The sequence below is a fragment of the Rhinopithecus bieti genome, unplaced genomic scaffold (assembly GCF_001698545.2).
Source record: "Rhinopithecus bieti isolate Rb0 unplaced genomic scaffold, ASM169854v2 scaffold_2827, whole genome shotgun sequence".
NCBI classification, from domain to species: domain Eukaryota; kingdom Metazoa; phylum Chordata; class Mammalia; order Primates; family Cercopithecidae; genus Rhinopithecus; species Rhinopithecus bieti.
Genome location: NW_016804135.1, coordinates 2,502,016 through 2,520,320, shown reverse-complemented (window position 1 = coordinate 2,520,320; position 18,305 = coordinate 2,502,016). Strand labels below are relative to the sequence as shown.

The window sequence follows — 18,305 nt, the reverse complement described above, 5'->3', positions numbered from 1 at the left end:
CCATGTGCCATGCTAAATAATTACTATCATCATTTAATTGCCAAGGAAATTTAGTCTTAGAGATTATGCAGCTAGCCCAAGCTCACATTCAGTATTGGGATTCAAACTTCCATCTTTCTGATGACAAAGTATCATTATTGTCTTTTCATTAAATATTTTATAAATTTAGTTACTAGTGCTAGAATAAATGGAAATAATTTAAGCACTAGTAAAATAGTTTAAAATTGTATACTTATAAAAAAGATTTGACTACCTAATAATCTATGTATGAAAACTATTTAGTGCCAACAACGTGCAAAAAAATAGCCATATATCAAGCCAAAGAAATGGGTGGGCTATTTCCATTCTTTTATGTGCAAATGGAATAGGATGGAACTTAAGAGAACAAACTGATCTTTTTTCTGTTACTAGTTCTTCATATGTGGTAAAACAAAAACCCAGTGGTTGGGTCTAACAGTGCACTGTTAAATTTGTTAACTTTCGGGAATAAAAGAAAAATTTCTCACTGCTAGGCACTTTGGTGTTTGCTCACTTCATCCTTAATCAACAATTTCATAAGCTAGATATTATCACTCCATTTTGAAAAAAGAAAGAAATGAAACTGAGGCTTAGAAAGTTTGAACAACTTATATATGGCCGATAAGTGACAAAGCTGAGATTTGAATCTAGGTCTAAATGATCCCAAAGCTGCACTAAGCATAGGCCAATGTCAGCGTAGGAAAGCACAATTTGGAAATAATGAGCTAAATTTTAAAATAATTTTTATGTGTACTGATCACTGATTACTACCCTTATGTAACCATATATCAGGGAAAGCTAGCTTTCTGGTATGAAATGCAAAACCAAAGAATAAAAGCATTTGAAAAGCATAAAACATTTGTTTTAAAATCTCTATTTGAAGATTTAAGAAAGAAATATCTTCCTACAATACATGCACCTATTTACTATGACTAAAAATCTAGTAATCTAAGAGATAACTTCAGATAATTTCAGAATTTGGGAACTAAAAATGTTTTAATGGCTAAAAGGAGAAACAGGCAGTGGGGTTTGCATCTAAGATGGCTCACTCAACTGGCTTCTTGGCAGAAGGCACCAATTCTCTGCTGACTATTGGCCTTTAGTTTCTAGTCACATAGATCTCTCCGTAAGGCTGCTTCTGAACTGTTTTGTTTTGTTTTTTGTTTTGATCTCAGTTACATTTATTTCTGCTCTGATCTCTATTATTTCTTTCTTTCTACTAGTTGAGTTTAGTTTGTTCTTGCTTTTCTAGTTCCATGAGGTGCACTGTTGGTTTATTGATTTGAAGTCTTTCTACATTTTTGATATAGGATCTTATTGTTATAAACTTCCCTCTTTGTACTGCTTTCACTCTATCCCATAGATTTTGATATGTTTGTTTCCATTTTCATTTATTTCAAGAAATTTTTTAATTTCTTGAATTTCTTCATTGACCATTTGGTCATTTAGGAGCATATTGTTTAATTTCCATGTGTTTTCATACTTTCTAACATTCTTCTTTTTCCTGGTTTCTAGTTTTATTCCATTGTGGTCAGAAAAGATACTTTATATGATTTCAATATTTTTGAATTTGTTTTATGGCCTAAGATATGGTCCATTCTGGAGAATTTTCCATGTGTTGATGAAAACAATGAGTATTCTGCAGCAGTAGGGTGACATGTCCTGTAAAGGTCAGTTAAGCCAAATTGTTCCAGTGTGTAGTTTAACTCTGATGTTTGTCAATTTTCTGTCTGGATGATCTGTTCGTTAATGACAGTGGGGTGTTAAAGTCCCCTATTATTGTTGTATTGCAATTTATCTTTTTCTTTAGATCTATTAATGTTTACTTTATGTACCTGGGAACTCTGGTGTTGGGTACATATATATTATTATATCCTCTTGCTGAAATGATCTTGTATTAGGCTATCCTTGCACTGCTATAAAGAAATACCTGAGGTGGGATAATTTACAAAGAAAAGAGTTTTGACTTATTGTTCTGTAGGCTTTATAGGAAGCATGGTGTTGACATCTGTTCAGCTTCTAGGGAGGCCTCAAGAAGCTTACAAACATAGTGGAAGGCAAACAGAAGCAGGTACATCACATGGTGAAGCAGAAGCAAGACAGAGAGTTGGAGCAGGGAGGTGTCACACACTTTTAAATGACCAGATATCATGAGAGCTCACTATCACAAAGACAGCACCAGGCCTTGAGGGATCCATCCCCATGAGCCAGACACCTCCCACCAGGCCCCAGCTCTGGCACTGGGGATAACAATTCAGCATGAGATTTGGGCATGGACAAATATCTAAACTATATCACTCTGCCCTGGCCTCTCCCAAATTTTATGTCCCTCTCACACTGCAAAATACTAGCCTGCCTTGTATGCATTCCCAATAGTCCCCTAAAGTCTTAACTCATTCCAGCATTAATGCAAAAGTCCAAAGTCTCATCTGAGACAAAGCAAATCCCATCTACCTATTAGCCCGTAAAATTAAAAACAAGTCAGTTACTTTCAAGATACAATGGGAGATATAGACACAGAGTAAACATTCCCATTCCAAAAGGGAGAAATCAGCCAAAAAAAAAAAAAAAAAGGAGCTATAGGCCCCATGCAAGTTCATAACTCAGCAGGGCAGTTATTAAATCTTAAAGCTCCAAAATAATCTCCAATGACTCCATATCCCACATCCAAGGCAAACTGGTGCAAGGGGTGGGCTCCAAAGGCCTTGGGAGCTCCATCTCTGTGGCTTTGCAGGGTTCAGGCCCCCTTGGCTGCTTCCATGGACTGGTGTTGAGTGCCTGCAGCTTTTCCAGGTTCAGGGTGCAAGCTGCTGGTAGATTTACCATTCTGGGGTCTGGAGGACAGTGGCCTCCTTCTCACAGCACCACTAGGCAGTGTCCCATTGGGGACTCTGTGTGGGGGCTCCAACCACACATTTCCCCGGCACTGCTGTAGTAGAGGTTCTCTATGAGGACTCTGCCCCTGAAGCAGGCTTCTGCCAGGACACCCAGGGTTTCTCATACAGTCTCTGAAATCTAGGCAGAGGCTGCCAAGCCTCATTCACTCTTGTGCTCTATGTGCCTACAAGCTTAACAACATGTGGAAGCTGCCAAGGGTTATGGCTTGCATACTCTGAAGTAGCATGCTGAGCTGTACTGGGGACCTTTGAACCAAAGCTAAAGTCAGAGTAGCTGGGATGCAGGGAGCACTGTCCTAAGGCTGTGCAGAGCAGCAGAGCCCTGGCCCTGGCCCACAAAACAATTCTTTCCTCCTAGGTCTCTGGGCCTGTGATGGGAGGGGCTGCTGTGAAGGTCTCTGAAATGTCTTTGAAGCCTTTTCTTCATTGTCTTTGATATTAGCACTTGGCTCTCTTTTAGTTATGCAAATAACTGTGGCAAGTGGTTGCTCCACAGCCTGCTTGAATTCCTCTCCTGAAAAACCTTTTTCTTTCTCTGCCACATGGCCAGCCTGCAAATTTTTCAACCTTTTATGCTCTGCTTCCCCTTTAAATGTAAGTTCCAACTTTCAGTCATTCCTTTGCTCCTACATCTGAGCACAGGCTGTTAGAATCAGTAAGACCACATCTTGAACCCTTTGCTGCTTAGAAATTTCTTCTCCCAGATACTCTAAATCATCACTATGAAATTCAAACTTCCACACATTCCTAGGGCATGAACAGAATGTAGTCAAGCTCTTTGCTAAAGCATAACACATATGACTTTGCTTTAGTTCGCAATAAGTTCCTCATTTCCATCTGAGATCTTAGCAGCCTGAATTTCATTGTCCATATCACTTTCAGAATTTTGGTGGCAACCATTTAATCAGTCTCTAAGAAGTTCCAAACTTTCCCTCATCTTCCTGTCTTCTTCTGAGCCCTCCAAACTCTTCCAACCTCTACCTGTTACCCAGTTCTGAAGTTGTTTCCACATTTTGAGGTATCTTTATAGTAAAGCCCCACTTCTGGTACCAATTTTCTGTGTTAGGCTGTTCTGCTATAAAGAAATAGCTGAGACTGGGTAATTTATAGAGAAAAGAGATTTAATTGGCTGATGGTTCTGCAGGCTTTACAGGAAGCACAATGCTAGCATCTGCTCGGCTTCTAGGGGAGCCTCGGGAAGCTTACCATCACGGCGGAAGGCAAAGGGAGAGCAGGCATATCACATTATGAAACAGGAGCAAGAAACACAGAGTTGAGTGGGGAGGTGCCACACACTTCTAAATGCCCTGATCTAATAAGAACTCACTAGCATGAAAATAATACTAAGCCATGAGGGATCTGCACCCATGATCCAAACGCCATCCACCAGGCCTTCCTGCCAGCATGGGGGATTACAATTCAACATGAGATTTGGCAGCGTCAACACTATATCAGACCTCTTTGTCATTTTATAGTGACCTTCTTTGTCTCCTTTGACAGTCTTTGATGTGTAGTCTATTTTATCTAAATTTAGCTCCCCCTGCTCTTTTCTGGTTTCCAGTTTCATGGAATACTTTTTTCCCATCCCTTCACTTTCAGTCTATGTGTATCTTATAGGTGAACTGGGTTTCTTATAGGCAGCATATAGTTGCATCTTGTTTCTTTATCCATTTAGACACTCTATGCCTTTTAATTGGCAAATTGAGTCCATTTATATTCAGTGCTATTATTAAGGACGTACTATTGCCAATTTGTTGTTGATTTTCTCATTGATTTGTAACTCCTCTCTTCCTTTCTTCCTATCTTCCTCTGTGGTTAAGTGATTTTTTTTTCTGTTAGTATGTTTAATTCATTGCTTTTATTTTAGTGAATCTATTACAGGTTTTGCATTGTGGTTATGTGAGGCTCACAAAAAACATCTTATAGATATGACAAGTTATTTTAAAGAGATGAGTACTTTGGATCTCAAAGAAAAGTGTGAAAACAAAGAAAATAAAACAAAACAAAACTTTACATTTAAATTTTCACCACCCTCCCACATTTTGACTTTATGTTGCCCTCCCACATTTTGACTTTATGTTGTCTCAATTTACATATTTTTATACTGCTTATCTCTTAGGTTGCTGTAGCTATTATTGTTTTCCATACACTTGTCTTTTGGCCTTCATACTGGAGTTATGAGTGGATTTCACACCACAATTACATCCTAAGTTTGTCTGTGTACTTAATTTTACCAGTGGGTTTTATACTTTTCAATGTTTTCTTTTCACGTGTTAGTTTTGTTTTTTTAGATTGAAGTTAGCATTTCTTGTAAAATGAGTCTGATGGTGGTGAATTTATTCAGCTTTTATTTGTCTGGGAGAGGCTTTATCTCTCCTTTATAGTTGAAGGAAAACTTTGCTGGGTACCGTATTGTTGGACGGCAGTTAGAAAATGTCACTACACTTCCTCCTGGCCTGATTTCTACTGAGAAGTCTATTGCCCAATGAATTAAACCTCCTTTATGTGTTATATTCTTCTTTTCTCTTGCTATTTTTAAGATCCTCCATTTATCCTTGATCTTTGAAGCTTTATTTTACCCATGGGTGTCCGATTTGGAACAAATTTGGTATTCTCTGACCTTTAAAGAATTCTTTTTTTTTTTTTGAGACACAGTCTCGTTCTGTCACCCAGGCTGGAGTGCAGTGGTACGATCTCGGTTCATTGCAAGCTCCACCTCCTGGGTTCATGCCATTCTCCTGCCTCAGCCTCCCAAGTAGCTGCGACTACAGATGCCCACCACCACACCCTGCTAATTTTTTTGTATTTTTAGTGGAGGTGGGGTTTCACCTCAATCCTCCCACTACTAGGATTACAGGCATGAGCCACTGTGCCCAGCCCTCTGACCTTTCAATACCTGAATATTTATCTCCTTCTCAAGTTTTGGAAAATTTCCTGTGAATTTTTTTTTTTTTTTTTGGAAGCTTTCTACCCCTTGCTCTTGATCAGCTTCCTCTTAAACACCAATAATTCTTAAATCTGGTCTTTGAAGTAATTTTCTATATCTTGTAGGCAATCTGTGTTCTTTGTTCCTTTGTTCTTTTTTCTTCTTTAACTGTGTAGTTTCTCTTTTTTTTTTTTTTTTCGTTGCCCAGGCTAGAGTGCAATGGCACAATCTCGGCTCACTGCAAGCTCCGCCTTCTGGGTTCACACCATTCTCTTGTCTCAGCCTCCCAAGTAGCTAGGACTACAAGCACCTGCCACCACGCCCGGCTTTTTTTTTTTTTTTTTTTTTTTTTTTTTTTTTTGAGACGGAGTCTGGCTCTGTTGCCAGGCTGGAATGCAGGGCGCAATCTCGGCTCACTGCAAGTTCTGCCTCCTGGGTTCACGCCATTCTCCTGCCTCAGTCTCCCGAGAAGCTGGGACTACAGCCACCCACCACTACACCAGGCTAATTTTTTGTATTTTTAGTGGAGATGGGGTTTCACCATGTTAGCCAGGATGGTCTCTATCTCCTGACCTCGTGATCCACCTGCCTTGGCCTCCCAAAGTGCTGGGATTGCAGGTGTGAGCCACCATACTTGGCCAATTTCTAGTAGAGACGGGGTTTCACCTTGTTGGTCANTTTTTTTTTTTTTTTTTTTTTTTTTTTTTTGAGACGGAGTCTGGCTCTGTTGCCAGGCTGGAATGCAGGGCGCAATCTCGGCTCACTGCAAGTTCTGCCTCCTGGGTTCACGCCATTCTCCTGCCTCAGTCTCCCGAGAAGCTGGGACTACAGCCACCCACCACTACACCAGGCTAATTTTTTGTATTTTAGTGGAGATGGGGTTTCACCATGTTAGCCAGGATGGTCTCTATCTCCTGACCTCGTGATCCACCTGCCTTGGCCTCCCAAAGTGCTGGGATTGCAGGTGTGAGCCACCATACTTGGCCAATTTCTAGTAGAGACGGGGTTTCACCTTGTTGGTCAGGCTGGTATCGACCTCCTGACCAGACTGACCCACCTGCCTGGGCGTCCCAAAGTGCTGGGACCACAGGTGTGAGCCACCACGCCCGGCTGACTGTGTATTTTCAAATAGCCTGTTTACAGCTTGCTGATCTGTTCCTCTGTGTGATCCAGTCTACTCTACTCTTAAGAGTTCCTAGTGAATTTTGCAGTTCAACTAATGTATTTCTCAGTTCCAGTATTTGATTTTTAAAAATTATTTCAATCTCTCTGTTAAATTCGCTCATACATTTCTGAATTGCTTTTCCGTATTATCTTGAAGATCACTGAGTTTTTTTAAAACTATATTTTGAATGATTAGTCATAGAGTTCACACATCACCATCTCATTAGAGTCAGTCACTAGTTCCTTGCATTATCCATTTGAGGAGGTTCTCTGTTGTTGCTTCCTGTATGTCTATGTCTTCAGATTGAAGGATTGGTTATTTATTCCAGTCTTCTCTTCTGGCTTGTTTTGTTTTTTATTAGATACCTTTACTTAGAGATTCTTTATAATTTACGTTTTTTCCCCCCTGCTAGGTTGTAGACTCTTTTTTGGCACTAAATGGTACCTTAAGCACAGGTTTGCCTCAGTTCTAGTAAACAATCAGAGTGTTGCCCATCTCAAATTGGGAAGGTCCCACAGGAGATATTCCAGTAATGTAGAAAGTCTGGCTAGGGGTTTTTGTCCAGAGGAATGATGGAACAAACCTCCTACAGTATGGTGCCACTGAAAGGCCACTCTGACTGATCTGGCATCTCCTTTGGTGGAGTAACAGATCAGAGTTTCCATGGCTGGGGATGATAGTCCCACCTCCCTGCTTTGTCTCTGGCTGTCCTCAGGAATATTTCTTCCTTTACACACTCCAGATGCTTCCTGTGGGTTGAAGCAGGGACAGGTCTCCTGTCAGGAACCCAAGATGGTGGAAAAGCTAGTTATCCATCTCAACCTCACTTTTTCCAGTGTAGAAACCATGAGTCAGGAGGAGAAATGTTCCACATACCTGGTGCTGGGCAGATTGTGAGGAAGGGCATTGAAGATATGGAAGTCCAATTCTATTACTATCTGCTCAAATATTTTAATGTTTTAATTTTAATTTTGTGGGTAGATGTATGTATTTATGGGGTACATGAGATGTTTTGATACAGGCATGCAATGTGTAATAATTACATCATGGAAGATGGGGTATCTATTCCCCCAAGCATTTATCTTTTGTTTTATAAACAGTCCAATTATACTCTTTTAGTTATTTTTAAATGTACAATTAAATTATTATTGACTATAGTCACCCTGTTTTGCTAGCAAATACTAGGTCTTATTCATTCATTCTAAATATTTTTTTGTAACCATTAACCATCCCCAACTCCTCACAACCCCCCACTACCCTTCCCAGTCTCTGGTAACCATCCTTCTACTCTTTATCGCCATGATTTAATTTGTTTTGATTGTTAGATCCCACAAGTAAGTGAGAACATGCGATGTTTGTCTTTCTGTGCCTGGCTTATTTCACTTACTGTAATGACCTCCAGTTCCATCCACGTTGTTGAAAATGACTGAATCTCATTCTTTTTCATGGCAGAATAGTACACCACAGTATAAGTACCACATAATTTCTTTCTTTTTTTTTTTTTTTGGAGATGGAATCTCACTCTGTTGCCCAGGCTGGAATGCAGTGGCGTGATCTCAGCTCACACCAACCTCTACCTTCCGGGTTCAAGCTATTCTCCTGCCTCAGCCTCCCAAGTAGCTGGGATTACAGGCACATGCTGCCACGCTAAGCTAATTTTTTTGTATTTTAGTAGAGACGGGGTTTCACCATGTTGCCCAAGCTAGTCTTGAACTTCTTAGCTCAGGCAATCTAATCCACATGCCTCGGCCTCCCAAAGTGCTGGGATTATAGGCATGAGCCACTGTGCCTGGTCTAAGTACCACATTTTCTTTATCCATTTATCTCTTGATAAACACTTAGGTTCCTTCTAAATCTTGGCTATTATGAACAGAGCTGCAACAAACATGAGAATGCAGGTATCTCGTCAGTACGCCAATTTCCTTTCTTTTAGGTATACAGAGAACAGTGGAATTGCTGAGTCATATGGTAGCTTTATTTTTAGTTTTTTGAGGAACCTCCAAACTGCTTTCTACAGTGGTTATATTAGTTTACATTCCCGTCAACAGTGTATGAGGGTTCTATTTTCTCCATATCCTTGCCAGCATTCGTTATTGCCTGCCTTTTGTATGTAAGCCATTTTAACTGGTGTGAGATGATATCTCATTGTTTTGATTTGCATTTCTCTGATGGTCAAGGATGTTGAGCACCTTTTCATATATCTGTTTGCCATTTGTATGTCTTCTTTTCAGAAATGTCTATTGAAATCTTCTGCCAATTTTTCAATTGGATTATTAGATTTTTTTTCCTATAGAGTTTTGCTCATAGACTTTGTTCTTTTCTCTGTGATTCTATGAACTGTTTTACCTTCATATTTGAGTGCTGGGATATTGCTGGTGATAATCTCAGTGCTCTCTTGTTTGTGGTTTTCTGTGAAGGAGAGTGAAGCCAACTTGCTTCTACACCATTTTGGAACCTAGTCTCTCCATAGGGCTGCTTGAGCGTCCTCACAACATGTCAGCTGGCTTTCCCAAGTTCAATAAGTTTGGAAGGAATTATACACCTGCATAACTACTCACAACCAATATACAGAACATTTCCATCATCCAAACAGTTCCTTCAGGTTCGTTTGTAGTCAGTCCACCCCTTCACTCCTGTCTCCATATAACCATCATCAGCTTTCTGTTATTGTTGTTTAGTTGTATTTTCTTTCTTCCTTTTCTTTTGAAGAGACAGGGGGTCTTGCTCTGCCACTTAGGCTGGAGTATAGTCACATGATCATAGCTCACTGTAACCTCAATCTCCTGGGCTCACACAATACCCCTGCCTCAGCCTCCCAAGTAACTGGGACTAGAGGCATGCACCATTATGCCCACATACATTTTTTTATTTCCCATGTACTGACAGGGACAGGGGTCTTGCTATGTTGCCCAGGCTGGTCTTGAACTCTCGCCTCAAGTGATTCTCCTGCCTCAGCCTCCCAAAGTGCTGGGATTACAGACATTAGCCATTGTGCCTGGCCCAGTTTGTATTTTCCAGAGCTTCATATAAATGATATCACATAGTATGTAGTTTCTGTGTAAGGTCTCTTTCACTCAGCATAATATTTTTGAGATTCAGTCTGTTGTTGTGTGTATCGTATCATTCCTTTTTATTAAGTAGTGTATACAGCTATACCACGAAAAGTTCTCAATTATTTATTGAATTTCATCAATAAAAAAATTTGTGGACATTTGTTTCTTTATCCTATAATGTAGGAAATATCCTACAGAATATCCTCAATTTTGCTTCTTATCTTGCAAAGCTTAAAATATTAAAATAGTACTACATGATCCTTAATAGAAAAAGTTTTATGACTCTGGAGTAGCAGAATAGTCATGATTTGGGAACGTGCTATAATTGCAGACTCTCAAAACCTACCCTAGAACTACTGACTTAGAATCTAGATTTTAATAAGGTCCTAGGTAAATTATATATATATCAAAGGATGAGAGATATTGTTTTATTCTGACAGTTTTTAAAAATTTCAGAGTTATAACAATAACACACTGCATATGTGAAAGTGTGAGAGATAGCTGTGTGTGTGTGTGTGTGTGTGTGTGTGTGTATCAACAAGTCTAACAGAGTCATTCATGTCTATGACATTCAGAAAACTATTATTGGCATCTCAAACAAACTCATAAAAATACCCAAATAAAATATGGGGACATGTTGAATTTTCAGTATTGCTCCTATATAAAATTCCAATTCTCATTTTAAAATTACCATCTTTAGAAAGAAAATATCCATTATTTTATAATCTTACAGTATCAAATGATTTCCTAAAGTTTCTTGTTAAAGTACTTTTCAAAAGAGCAAATGAAACACAACTAAAAACTGTTCTGTCTTCTGTAAAAGGATATACTAGTGATTAGCAGAGATTAGCAGATAATCATCTTCATGCATGTGACCAACAAGGCCAAAAGGACACCAGGGTTTTCATATATTATATGCTATAAAATTCATGCAGCAAACCTACTTGGCATGTATTTTTTAGTATTATACACATCTTTTGATCAACAAATTAAATCTTAAAGAACAAATCATTGAATTCCTATTGACATTTACTGAAAAAGTATGTGAAATGTGAAGATACTCTCTTCATGCAAAAATCATGATAAAGACATTTTCAAAATCAGAGAAAACTAATTTATATAACATAACTAAATTTTCTATAAGCAGTAACAATAGCTTTGTGTTACTAAACTCAGACAGCTGTTACATTTGTAATCATCTCCTATAACTAACTGCAGTAACCAGTTTGGGTTTCCTAGACTAAATTTGAAATTATATTTACGTAACTGTTACTTTATAAACAGAGTTTCATACTTTCACTGATTTAATTCTGTCAATTCTAAGTTTCGATTTGGGACCCTTAATAAAATATTCAAAATAAAGAAAATATTTAAGTCTTTTTTTGATATTTACTTTACCAATGTTAGCTTGAAAATAGCAGCTTCTTTTCTTCAAACAATCTTTTCCAGAATTTCTTGATTCACTTTGTATCTTTTTGCACACATGCTAGTTCTAAATATATATCTGAACTCCAAATGACTTCTCTTCATATTAATAGCCCAAAACAAGCTATTAAATCTTCCTTATAATAAGCAACAATATGCCAAAACACTTGCTCTGTATTTCATACTTTAATAAAAAGAACCTATAAACACTAAAACAATTATTTTAAAAACCCATTCCTTCATTAATAAATATCATGTTCCCCGTTCATATGACAAAATTTGGCACTAGTCAGAAGCTGTCAGAGGAGCTGTTCAAAGATCAGAATTTTTCAGGTTTATCTCGTCTTATTTAAAAACGTTACATGCATTATGCTTGGAGCCAGATCATATAGTCCCTTTAGGACAATCAGAAATTCACCTGAATTAGTCCTACTTTGGAAAGTCGAAGTCTTTTAAATGGCATTGTTAGAAAATCATACAATAATAAAACAATATGAGAATACATATTTTTTATTCTGTTTGAGGCTCTACTAATATTTATTATTCACTTTAAGAAAGACTTGAATTGTAAAAACATAAAATAGATAAATTCTTTATAAGCTTCTATATTCTAAATGATCTATATATTATTTAAAACAAGATAGTATTAAATATAGAAAAAAATTAAAAGGGGCTTCATTTAAAACTGATGTGTTTATCTGGGAATTATAAAAGAAAATTTAAAAGACTGTGTAAAATTAAGTATTAACAGAAAATATTAAAAAGGCACCCTTAAAATTCTAGGTTTAAATATAGGTAATTGGAGAACCTACAGGTCATAATGTAATAAGCCCTGATTTTTAAAAGTCAACAAAAAATGTTTCCCTCTAAAAGATACCCTTTCCAATTTTAAGGTAAAATGCAGAAAATAGAAATCATTAACAATGCATGAACCAAAATTAGTTTAGAATAAAGGCCAATTACAATTATGGAATCTGCATCTGTTCATTACAACTTTGTCAGTTTTCCAGAATATGAGGCTAGGCAGTTTTTACAAATGACGTAAATGGAAATGTGTTCAGAAACGGCTAAACAATGTGTGCAACATGCAAAAAATGTGATGTTACAGCTAAAAAGGAATTCACTCTTCTTCACACTACTATTTATATAGACTTCTCTTGGTTCTATTTCTATGGACATTTTTCTTACTCTGTATAATTTTGCCAATTGAGAGACTGACTCAACATTCTTTGAATATTTGAAATTTCTACAAATATGAAACATCTCCTACCAAGGTGTATAGAATGGCTTACAAAGAATTTAGATGACTTAGAAAAATTGCATTAAATTTCTCTGATAAATGTGTGGCAAATGTTTAGATGAGTAATCTTCTTAAGGCTATTTCTAATCCATGGGCTCAGCTTTTTGGGCAATCAATGGACTTCTTAGGACATGCCATATTTAGCTGAGAAAAGGCTGTCCAGGTCAGTGAGAAAGAAAATTCATTTGGGGCATATCAAGTAGTCCAAAAGTGACAAAATAATATCAAATAATAACAAAGAAATAAGCCTAAAGAGAGTTAAGCAGGTTTTTAAAAAATCAGAGAAGCATTTTCCATAATCTCTTAGAAACTGAGAAAATGGGTTTTATCATTAATAATTTTCAAAATGTCGGGTATTCTCCCATCTCTAAGAGATTCATGGTATGTAATTAACATATTAAAAGCTCTGTGAGCTAAGTCCAAAAAAGAAAGCAATTTAATTTTTGTACATGAAATCTCTACCCCTTTCTGAAAATTTCAACCCCCATATTTTCCACAGAAGACAATTTGGAAAGGCTTTGATAATTTTAGATATTTAAGCAGTAAAATGTGAAAAGCAAAATGGCCCACATATGAAAATGACTAAGTTAAAAAATCATCTAAAAGAACTGAAAATAAAAGAAATGGGAAGGTGGGCCCTTCCTTGGGTATTATTCATTTATTCAACAAATATTTACTGAGCATTAAGTGTGACAAACATAATGCTAGACACTAGGTACACAGTTTTGATTTTCTAAGACATTCTTTCTGTCCCCACTCTCAGATCTCCCTCCCAAAATAAATAGAAGTCTTTTTGAGAGATACTTCTGTTATATGAGTAAACTATCAATTTCAACCCAAATATAGTGTTAACCTAGTTTCGCAAGCACTGGCATTAGTAAAGGCACTTAACAAGCAAGAAAATACTAATAACTAAATGCTGATCATGTAAGTTTTTTTTCTCAAAACTGAAAACTGAAGATACTGAATATGTGCCCAAATTAAACACTAATAAAGTGATGCTGGTGATGACATAATGTTCTCAGTGATGGGCATGAGACATAGGATAATCTAGATATGAGCTATTGGCAATTATATGATCAGTAATCTTTGCTTTCTAGGACCATAACAATGATTCAAATATTTTAAGTAGCTTTAAGATTCTCAGCCGACAGAGAATGCCATATTCCATGTGGTTTTTAATTACATGTTACCAATAATGTAAACCAATCCCATTTTTACCAGGAGACATATTCAGTCGATACAAACCTGCTTGAAAGGCTCTCACTGGTCAAATCTAGGATAACGTAGCATCAAAAGAACCAATGACAGTAATGTATTTATTTATTTATTTATTTTTAAAGAGAGGGTATCACTCTGCTGCACAGGATGGTGTGTAGTGGCACAATCATGACTCACTGCAGCCTCAACATCCTCAGGCTCCCAAGTGATCCTTCTGCCTCAGTCTCCTGAGTTGCTGGGACTAAAGGTGCACATGAGTCCCTACCAACAGTAGTAAATAAAGGAGAAGGGATAATTCCTCCCAAAAATGGAATCCCAACTAATCAATGTGGTATATATGTTAGAAGTGGTGTGTGTGTGTTCAGGGGTGGGGGGTGGAAATCACCATTTATCATGTATAGAATTACTTTTTTTTTTTTGAGTCAGAGTCTCGCTCTGTCACCCAGGCTGGAATGCAATGGCACAATCTCGGCTCACTGCAACCTCCACCTCCCAGATTGAAGCGATTCTCCTGTCTCAGCCTCCCGAGTAGCTGGGACTACGGGTGCGTGCCACCACATCCAACTAATTTTTGTATTTTTAATGGAAACGGGATTTCACTATGTTGGCCAGGCTGGTCTCGAGCTCCTAATCTCGCTTTTAATGACCATTTGTCATAAAAAGAAAGACTGAGGAATTATACCTTTTTGGTCTTCTTGGTCACATGGATGAAGATGACCATCTGTTAATCTCTGTTAATCACATAAGAAAGACCTGACAACTAAACACAATGAGGGATTCTGGAGCAAAGTAAGAACAGTGAGGTGTTTGGCAAAATTTAGAACTTTTTTCTTTTGCTTTGAGGGACATTAGTTGGGAAATTGGCAAAATTTAAATAAGGTCTATAAATCAGTTAATAATATGTATCGGGCTTGGGCTCATGCCTGTAAATCCCAGCATTTTAAGAGGACAAGGTGGGTAGATCACTTGAGCTCATGAGTTTGAGACCCACCTAGACAACATGGTAAAAACCCGTCTCTCCCAAAAAATTACAAAAAATTAACTGAGCATGGTGGTTCATGCCTATAGTTTCGGCTACTTGGGAGGCTGAGGTAGGAGGATCACCTGAGCCCAAAAAGTCAAGGCTACAGTGAGCCATGATTGTGCATATTTGGGGCTGAGGCAGGAGGATTACTTGAGGACAAGAGTTTCCTTGAGAAGGGAGGCTGAGGCAGGAGGATCACTTGAGGACAGGAGCTTGAGACCAGCCTGGGGAAGACAGTGAGACCCTGTCACCAAAAAAAAATTTTTTTTTAATTAGCCAGATGTGGTGATGTATACCTGTAGTACTAGCTACTAGAAAGGCTGACACAGGAGGACTGTTTGAGCCTGGGAGTTTGAGGTTAACATGAGCTACGATTGCACCACTGCACTCCAGCATGGGTGACAGAGTGCAACTCTGTCTCCACAATAACAATATTTCATCAATGTTAATTTCCTGTTTTCTACACACAGTACAATTATTATGTTATGATTGTGTAAGATGTTAACATTTGGGGTGAAGGGTGTACTATTTTTACAATTTTTATAAATGTAAATTAATTCAAAATAAAATTTAAAAAGAAAGAAAACCACCATTTCACAAACCACCATAACTGTTTCAAGTAAGAATCATCATCAGTAGATGCTAAAACTAGTGGATGAAAGTATGAGCAACAATATATTTACATAAAGTATCCCACATATTTATTAATCTCAAGGTAGAAAATAGAGAAGACTGTCAGTGCACAGATCACACCCCGCAGCCCCGGAAGATGGGGAACTGCCTCAAATCCCCGACCTCGGATGACATCTCCCTGCTTCAGGAGTCTCAGTCCAACTGGGCTAGCTTTGGCGAGGGGACTAAGCTGTATCAGGAGCTGCTGCCATATCACAAACAGGTTCCAGTTCTAGTCTACTGTCCAATACCTAGCAACACCTATCCTAACAAATTAGGATACCTCAAAGAAGAGGCCTTATACAACAACTGCCTAAAGGAGTTCATGGCCCTGGAAGAGATGGATCAGGAGTGTGTGATCTGTATAATGGACTTTGTTTATGGGGACCCAATTCAGTTTCTTCTTTTTTTTTTTTTTTTTTTGAGACGGAGTTTCCCTCTTGTCACCCAGGCTGGAGTACAATGGCGTGATCTGAGCTCACTGCAATCTCCACCTCCCGGGTTCAAGTGATTCTCCTGCCTCAGCCTCTGGAGTAGCTGGGACTACAGAGATGCGCCACCAGGCCAGCTAATTTTTGTATTTTCAGTAGAGACGGGTTTCAGTACGTTGGCGAGGATGGTCTCCATCTCTTGACTTCATGATCCACCCATCTCGGCCTCCCAAAGGGCTGGGATTACAGGCATGAGTCACTGCGCCCGGCCCCAATTCAATTTCTACTGAGCACGTACATCTACCACCTGGACTGTATTAGGACTGGTTGATGAGATCCTTCATGTGCCCATTCTCCATGGAGCCAGTTGATGCAGCACTGCTTTCATCCTAGGAGACTACTGAGCCAGGGTCTCTCATCTGACTTCAAGTGAGCCATCATTTTGGGGGATTTTGATCTTTTGTCACTGAGTCCAAAGATCATGCACAAAAGTTTCCTAAAAATTCCTGGATGGCTGCAGAAGTTGGGGGGAAAGTACATGATATTTCAAAATTTACAGGGAAAAGTAGGATGGTATTTTTATGTAAGGCCTTGACCCAGTGTTTAAAAATGTAACTGTATTTAGACCTTGTTATTGTTCCAGTACATAGGAATTGTGTAAAGTGTTATAGCAGCTGTATTTGTTTAAATTGTGTGTACTGAAGATAAGAAGAAGACAGTAGTTATTTTTCCTAAATGAAATAACTTTCGGTAGTGATTTGGGCGCGCCCAAGATGGCTGAATAGGAACAGCTCCAGCCTCCAGCTCCCAGCGTGAGCGACACAGAAGATGGGTGATTTCTGTATTTTCAACTGAGGTACCAGGTTCATCTCACTGGAGCGTGTCGGACAGTTGGTGCTGGTCTGCGGGTGCAGCCTGATCAGCAAGAACTGAAGCAGAGCGAGGCATTGCCTCACCTGGGAAGCGCAAGGGGGAAGGGAATTCCTTTTCCTAGCCAAAGGAAACTGAGACACACAACACCTGGAAAATCGGGTAACTCCCAGCCTAATACTGTGCTTTACTAAGGGTCTTAGCAAATGGCACACCAGGAGATTATATCCCACACCTGGCCTGGAGGGTCCTACGCCCACAGAGCCTGCCTCATTGCTAGCACAGCAATCTCAGATCTAACTACCAGGCGGCAGCGAGGCTGGGGGAGGGGTGCCCGCCATTGCTGAGGCTTAAGTAGGTAAACAAAGCCGCAGGGAAGCTCGAATTGGGTGGAGCCCACCACAGCTTAAGGAGGCCTTCCTGCCTCTGTAGACTCCACCTCTGGGACAGGGCATAGCTAAACAAAAAGCAGCAGAAACCTCAGCAGAGGTAAATGTCCCTGTCTGACAGCTTTGAAGAGAGCAGTGGTTCTCCCAGCACAGAGGTTGAGATCTGAGAACGGACAGACTGCCTGTTCAAGTGGGTCCCTGAACCCCGAGTAGCCTAACTGGGAGACATCCGCCACTAGGTGCATACTGACACCTCACACCTCGCAAGCCTGGGTACACCTCTGAGACGAAGCTTCCAGAGCAAGAATCAGAAAGCAACACTCACTGTTCAGCAATATTCTATCTTCTGCAGCCTCCGCTGCTGATACCCGGGCAAACAGGGTCTGGAGTGGACCTCAAGCAAACTCCAACAGACCTGCAGCTGAGGGTCCTGATTGTTAGAAGGAAAACTAATAAACAGAAAGGACACCCACACCAAAACCCCATCAGTACGTCACCATCATCAAAGACCAAAGGCAGATAAAACCACAAAGATGGGGAAAGAGCAGGGCAGAAAAGCTGGAAATTCAAAAAATCAGAGCGCATCTCCCCCTCCAAAGGAACACAGCTCATTGCCAGCAATGGAACAAAGCTGGACAGAGAATGACTTTGACGAGTTGAGACAAGAAGGCTTCAGTAGATCAAACTTCTCAGAGCTAAAGGAGGAACTATATACCTAGCGCAAAGAAACTAAAAACCTTGAAAAAAGATTTGACGAATGACTAACTAGAATAACCAATGTAGAGAAGTCCTTAAAAGAACTGATAGAGATGAAAACCATGACACGAGAACTACATGACAAATGTACAAGCTTCAGTAACCGACTCAATCAACTGGAAGAAAGAGTATCAGTGATTGAAGACCAAATGAATGAA

General features: G+C 39.1%; 1 pseudogene; it reads left to right on the top strand.

The window, feature by feature from the left end:
* The first annotated feature begins 15,783 nt into the window (after positions 1-15,783).
* LOC108524284 (RING finger protein 11 pseudogene) lies at positions 15,784-16,555 on the top strand (annotated as a pseudogene).
* Positions 16,556-18,305: the final 1,750 nt, after the last annotated feature.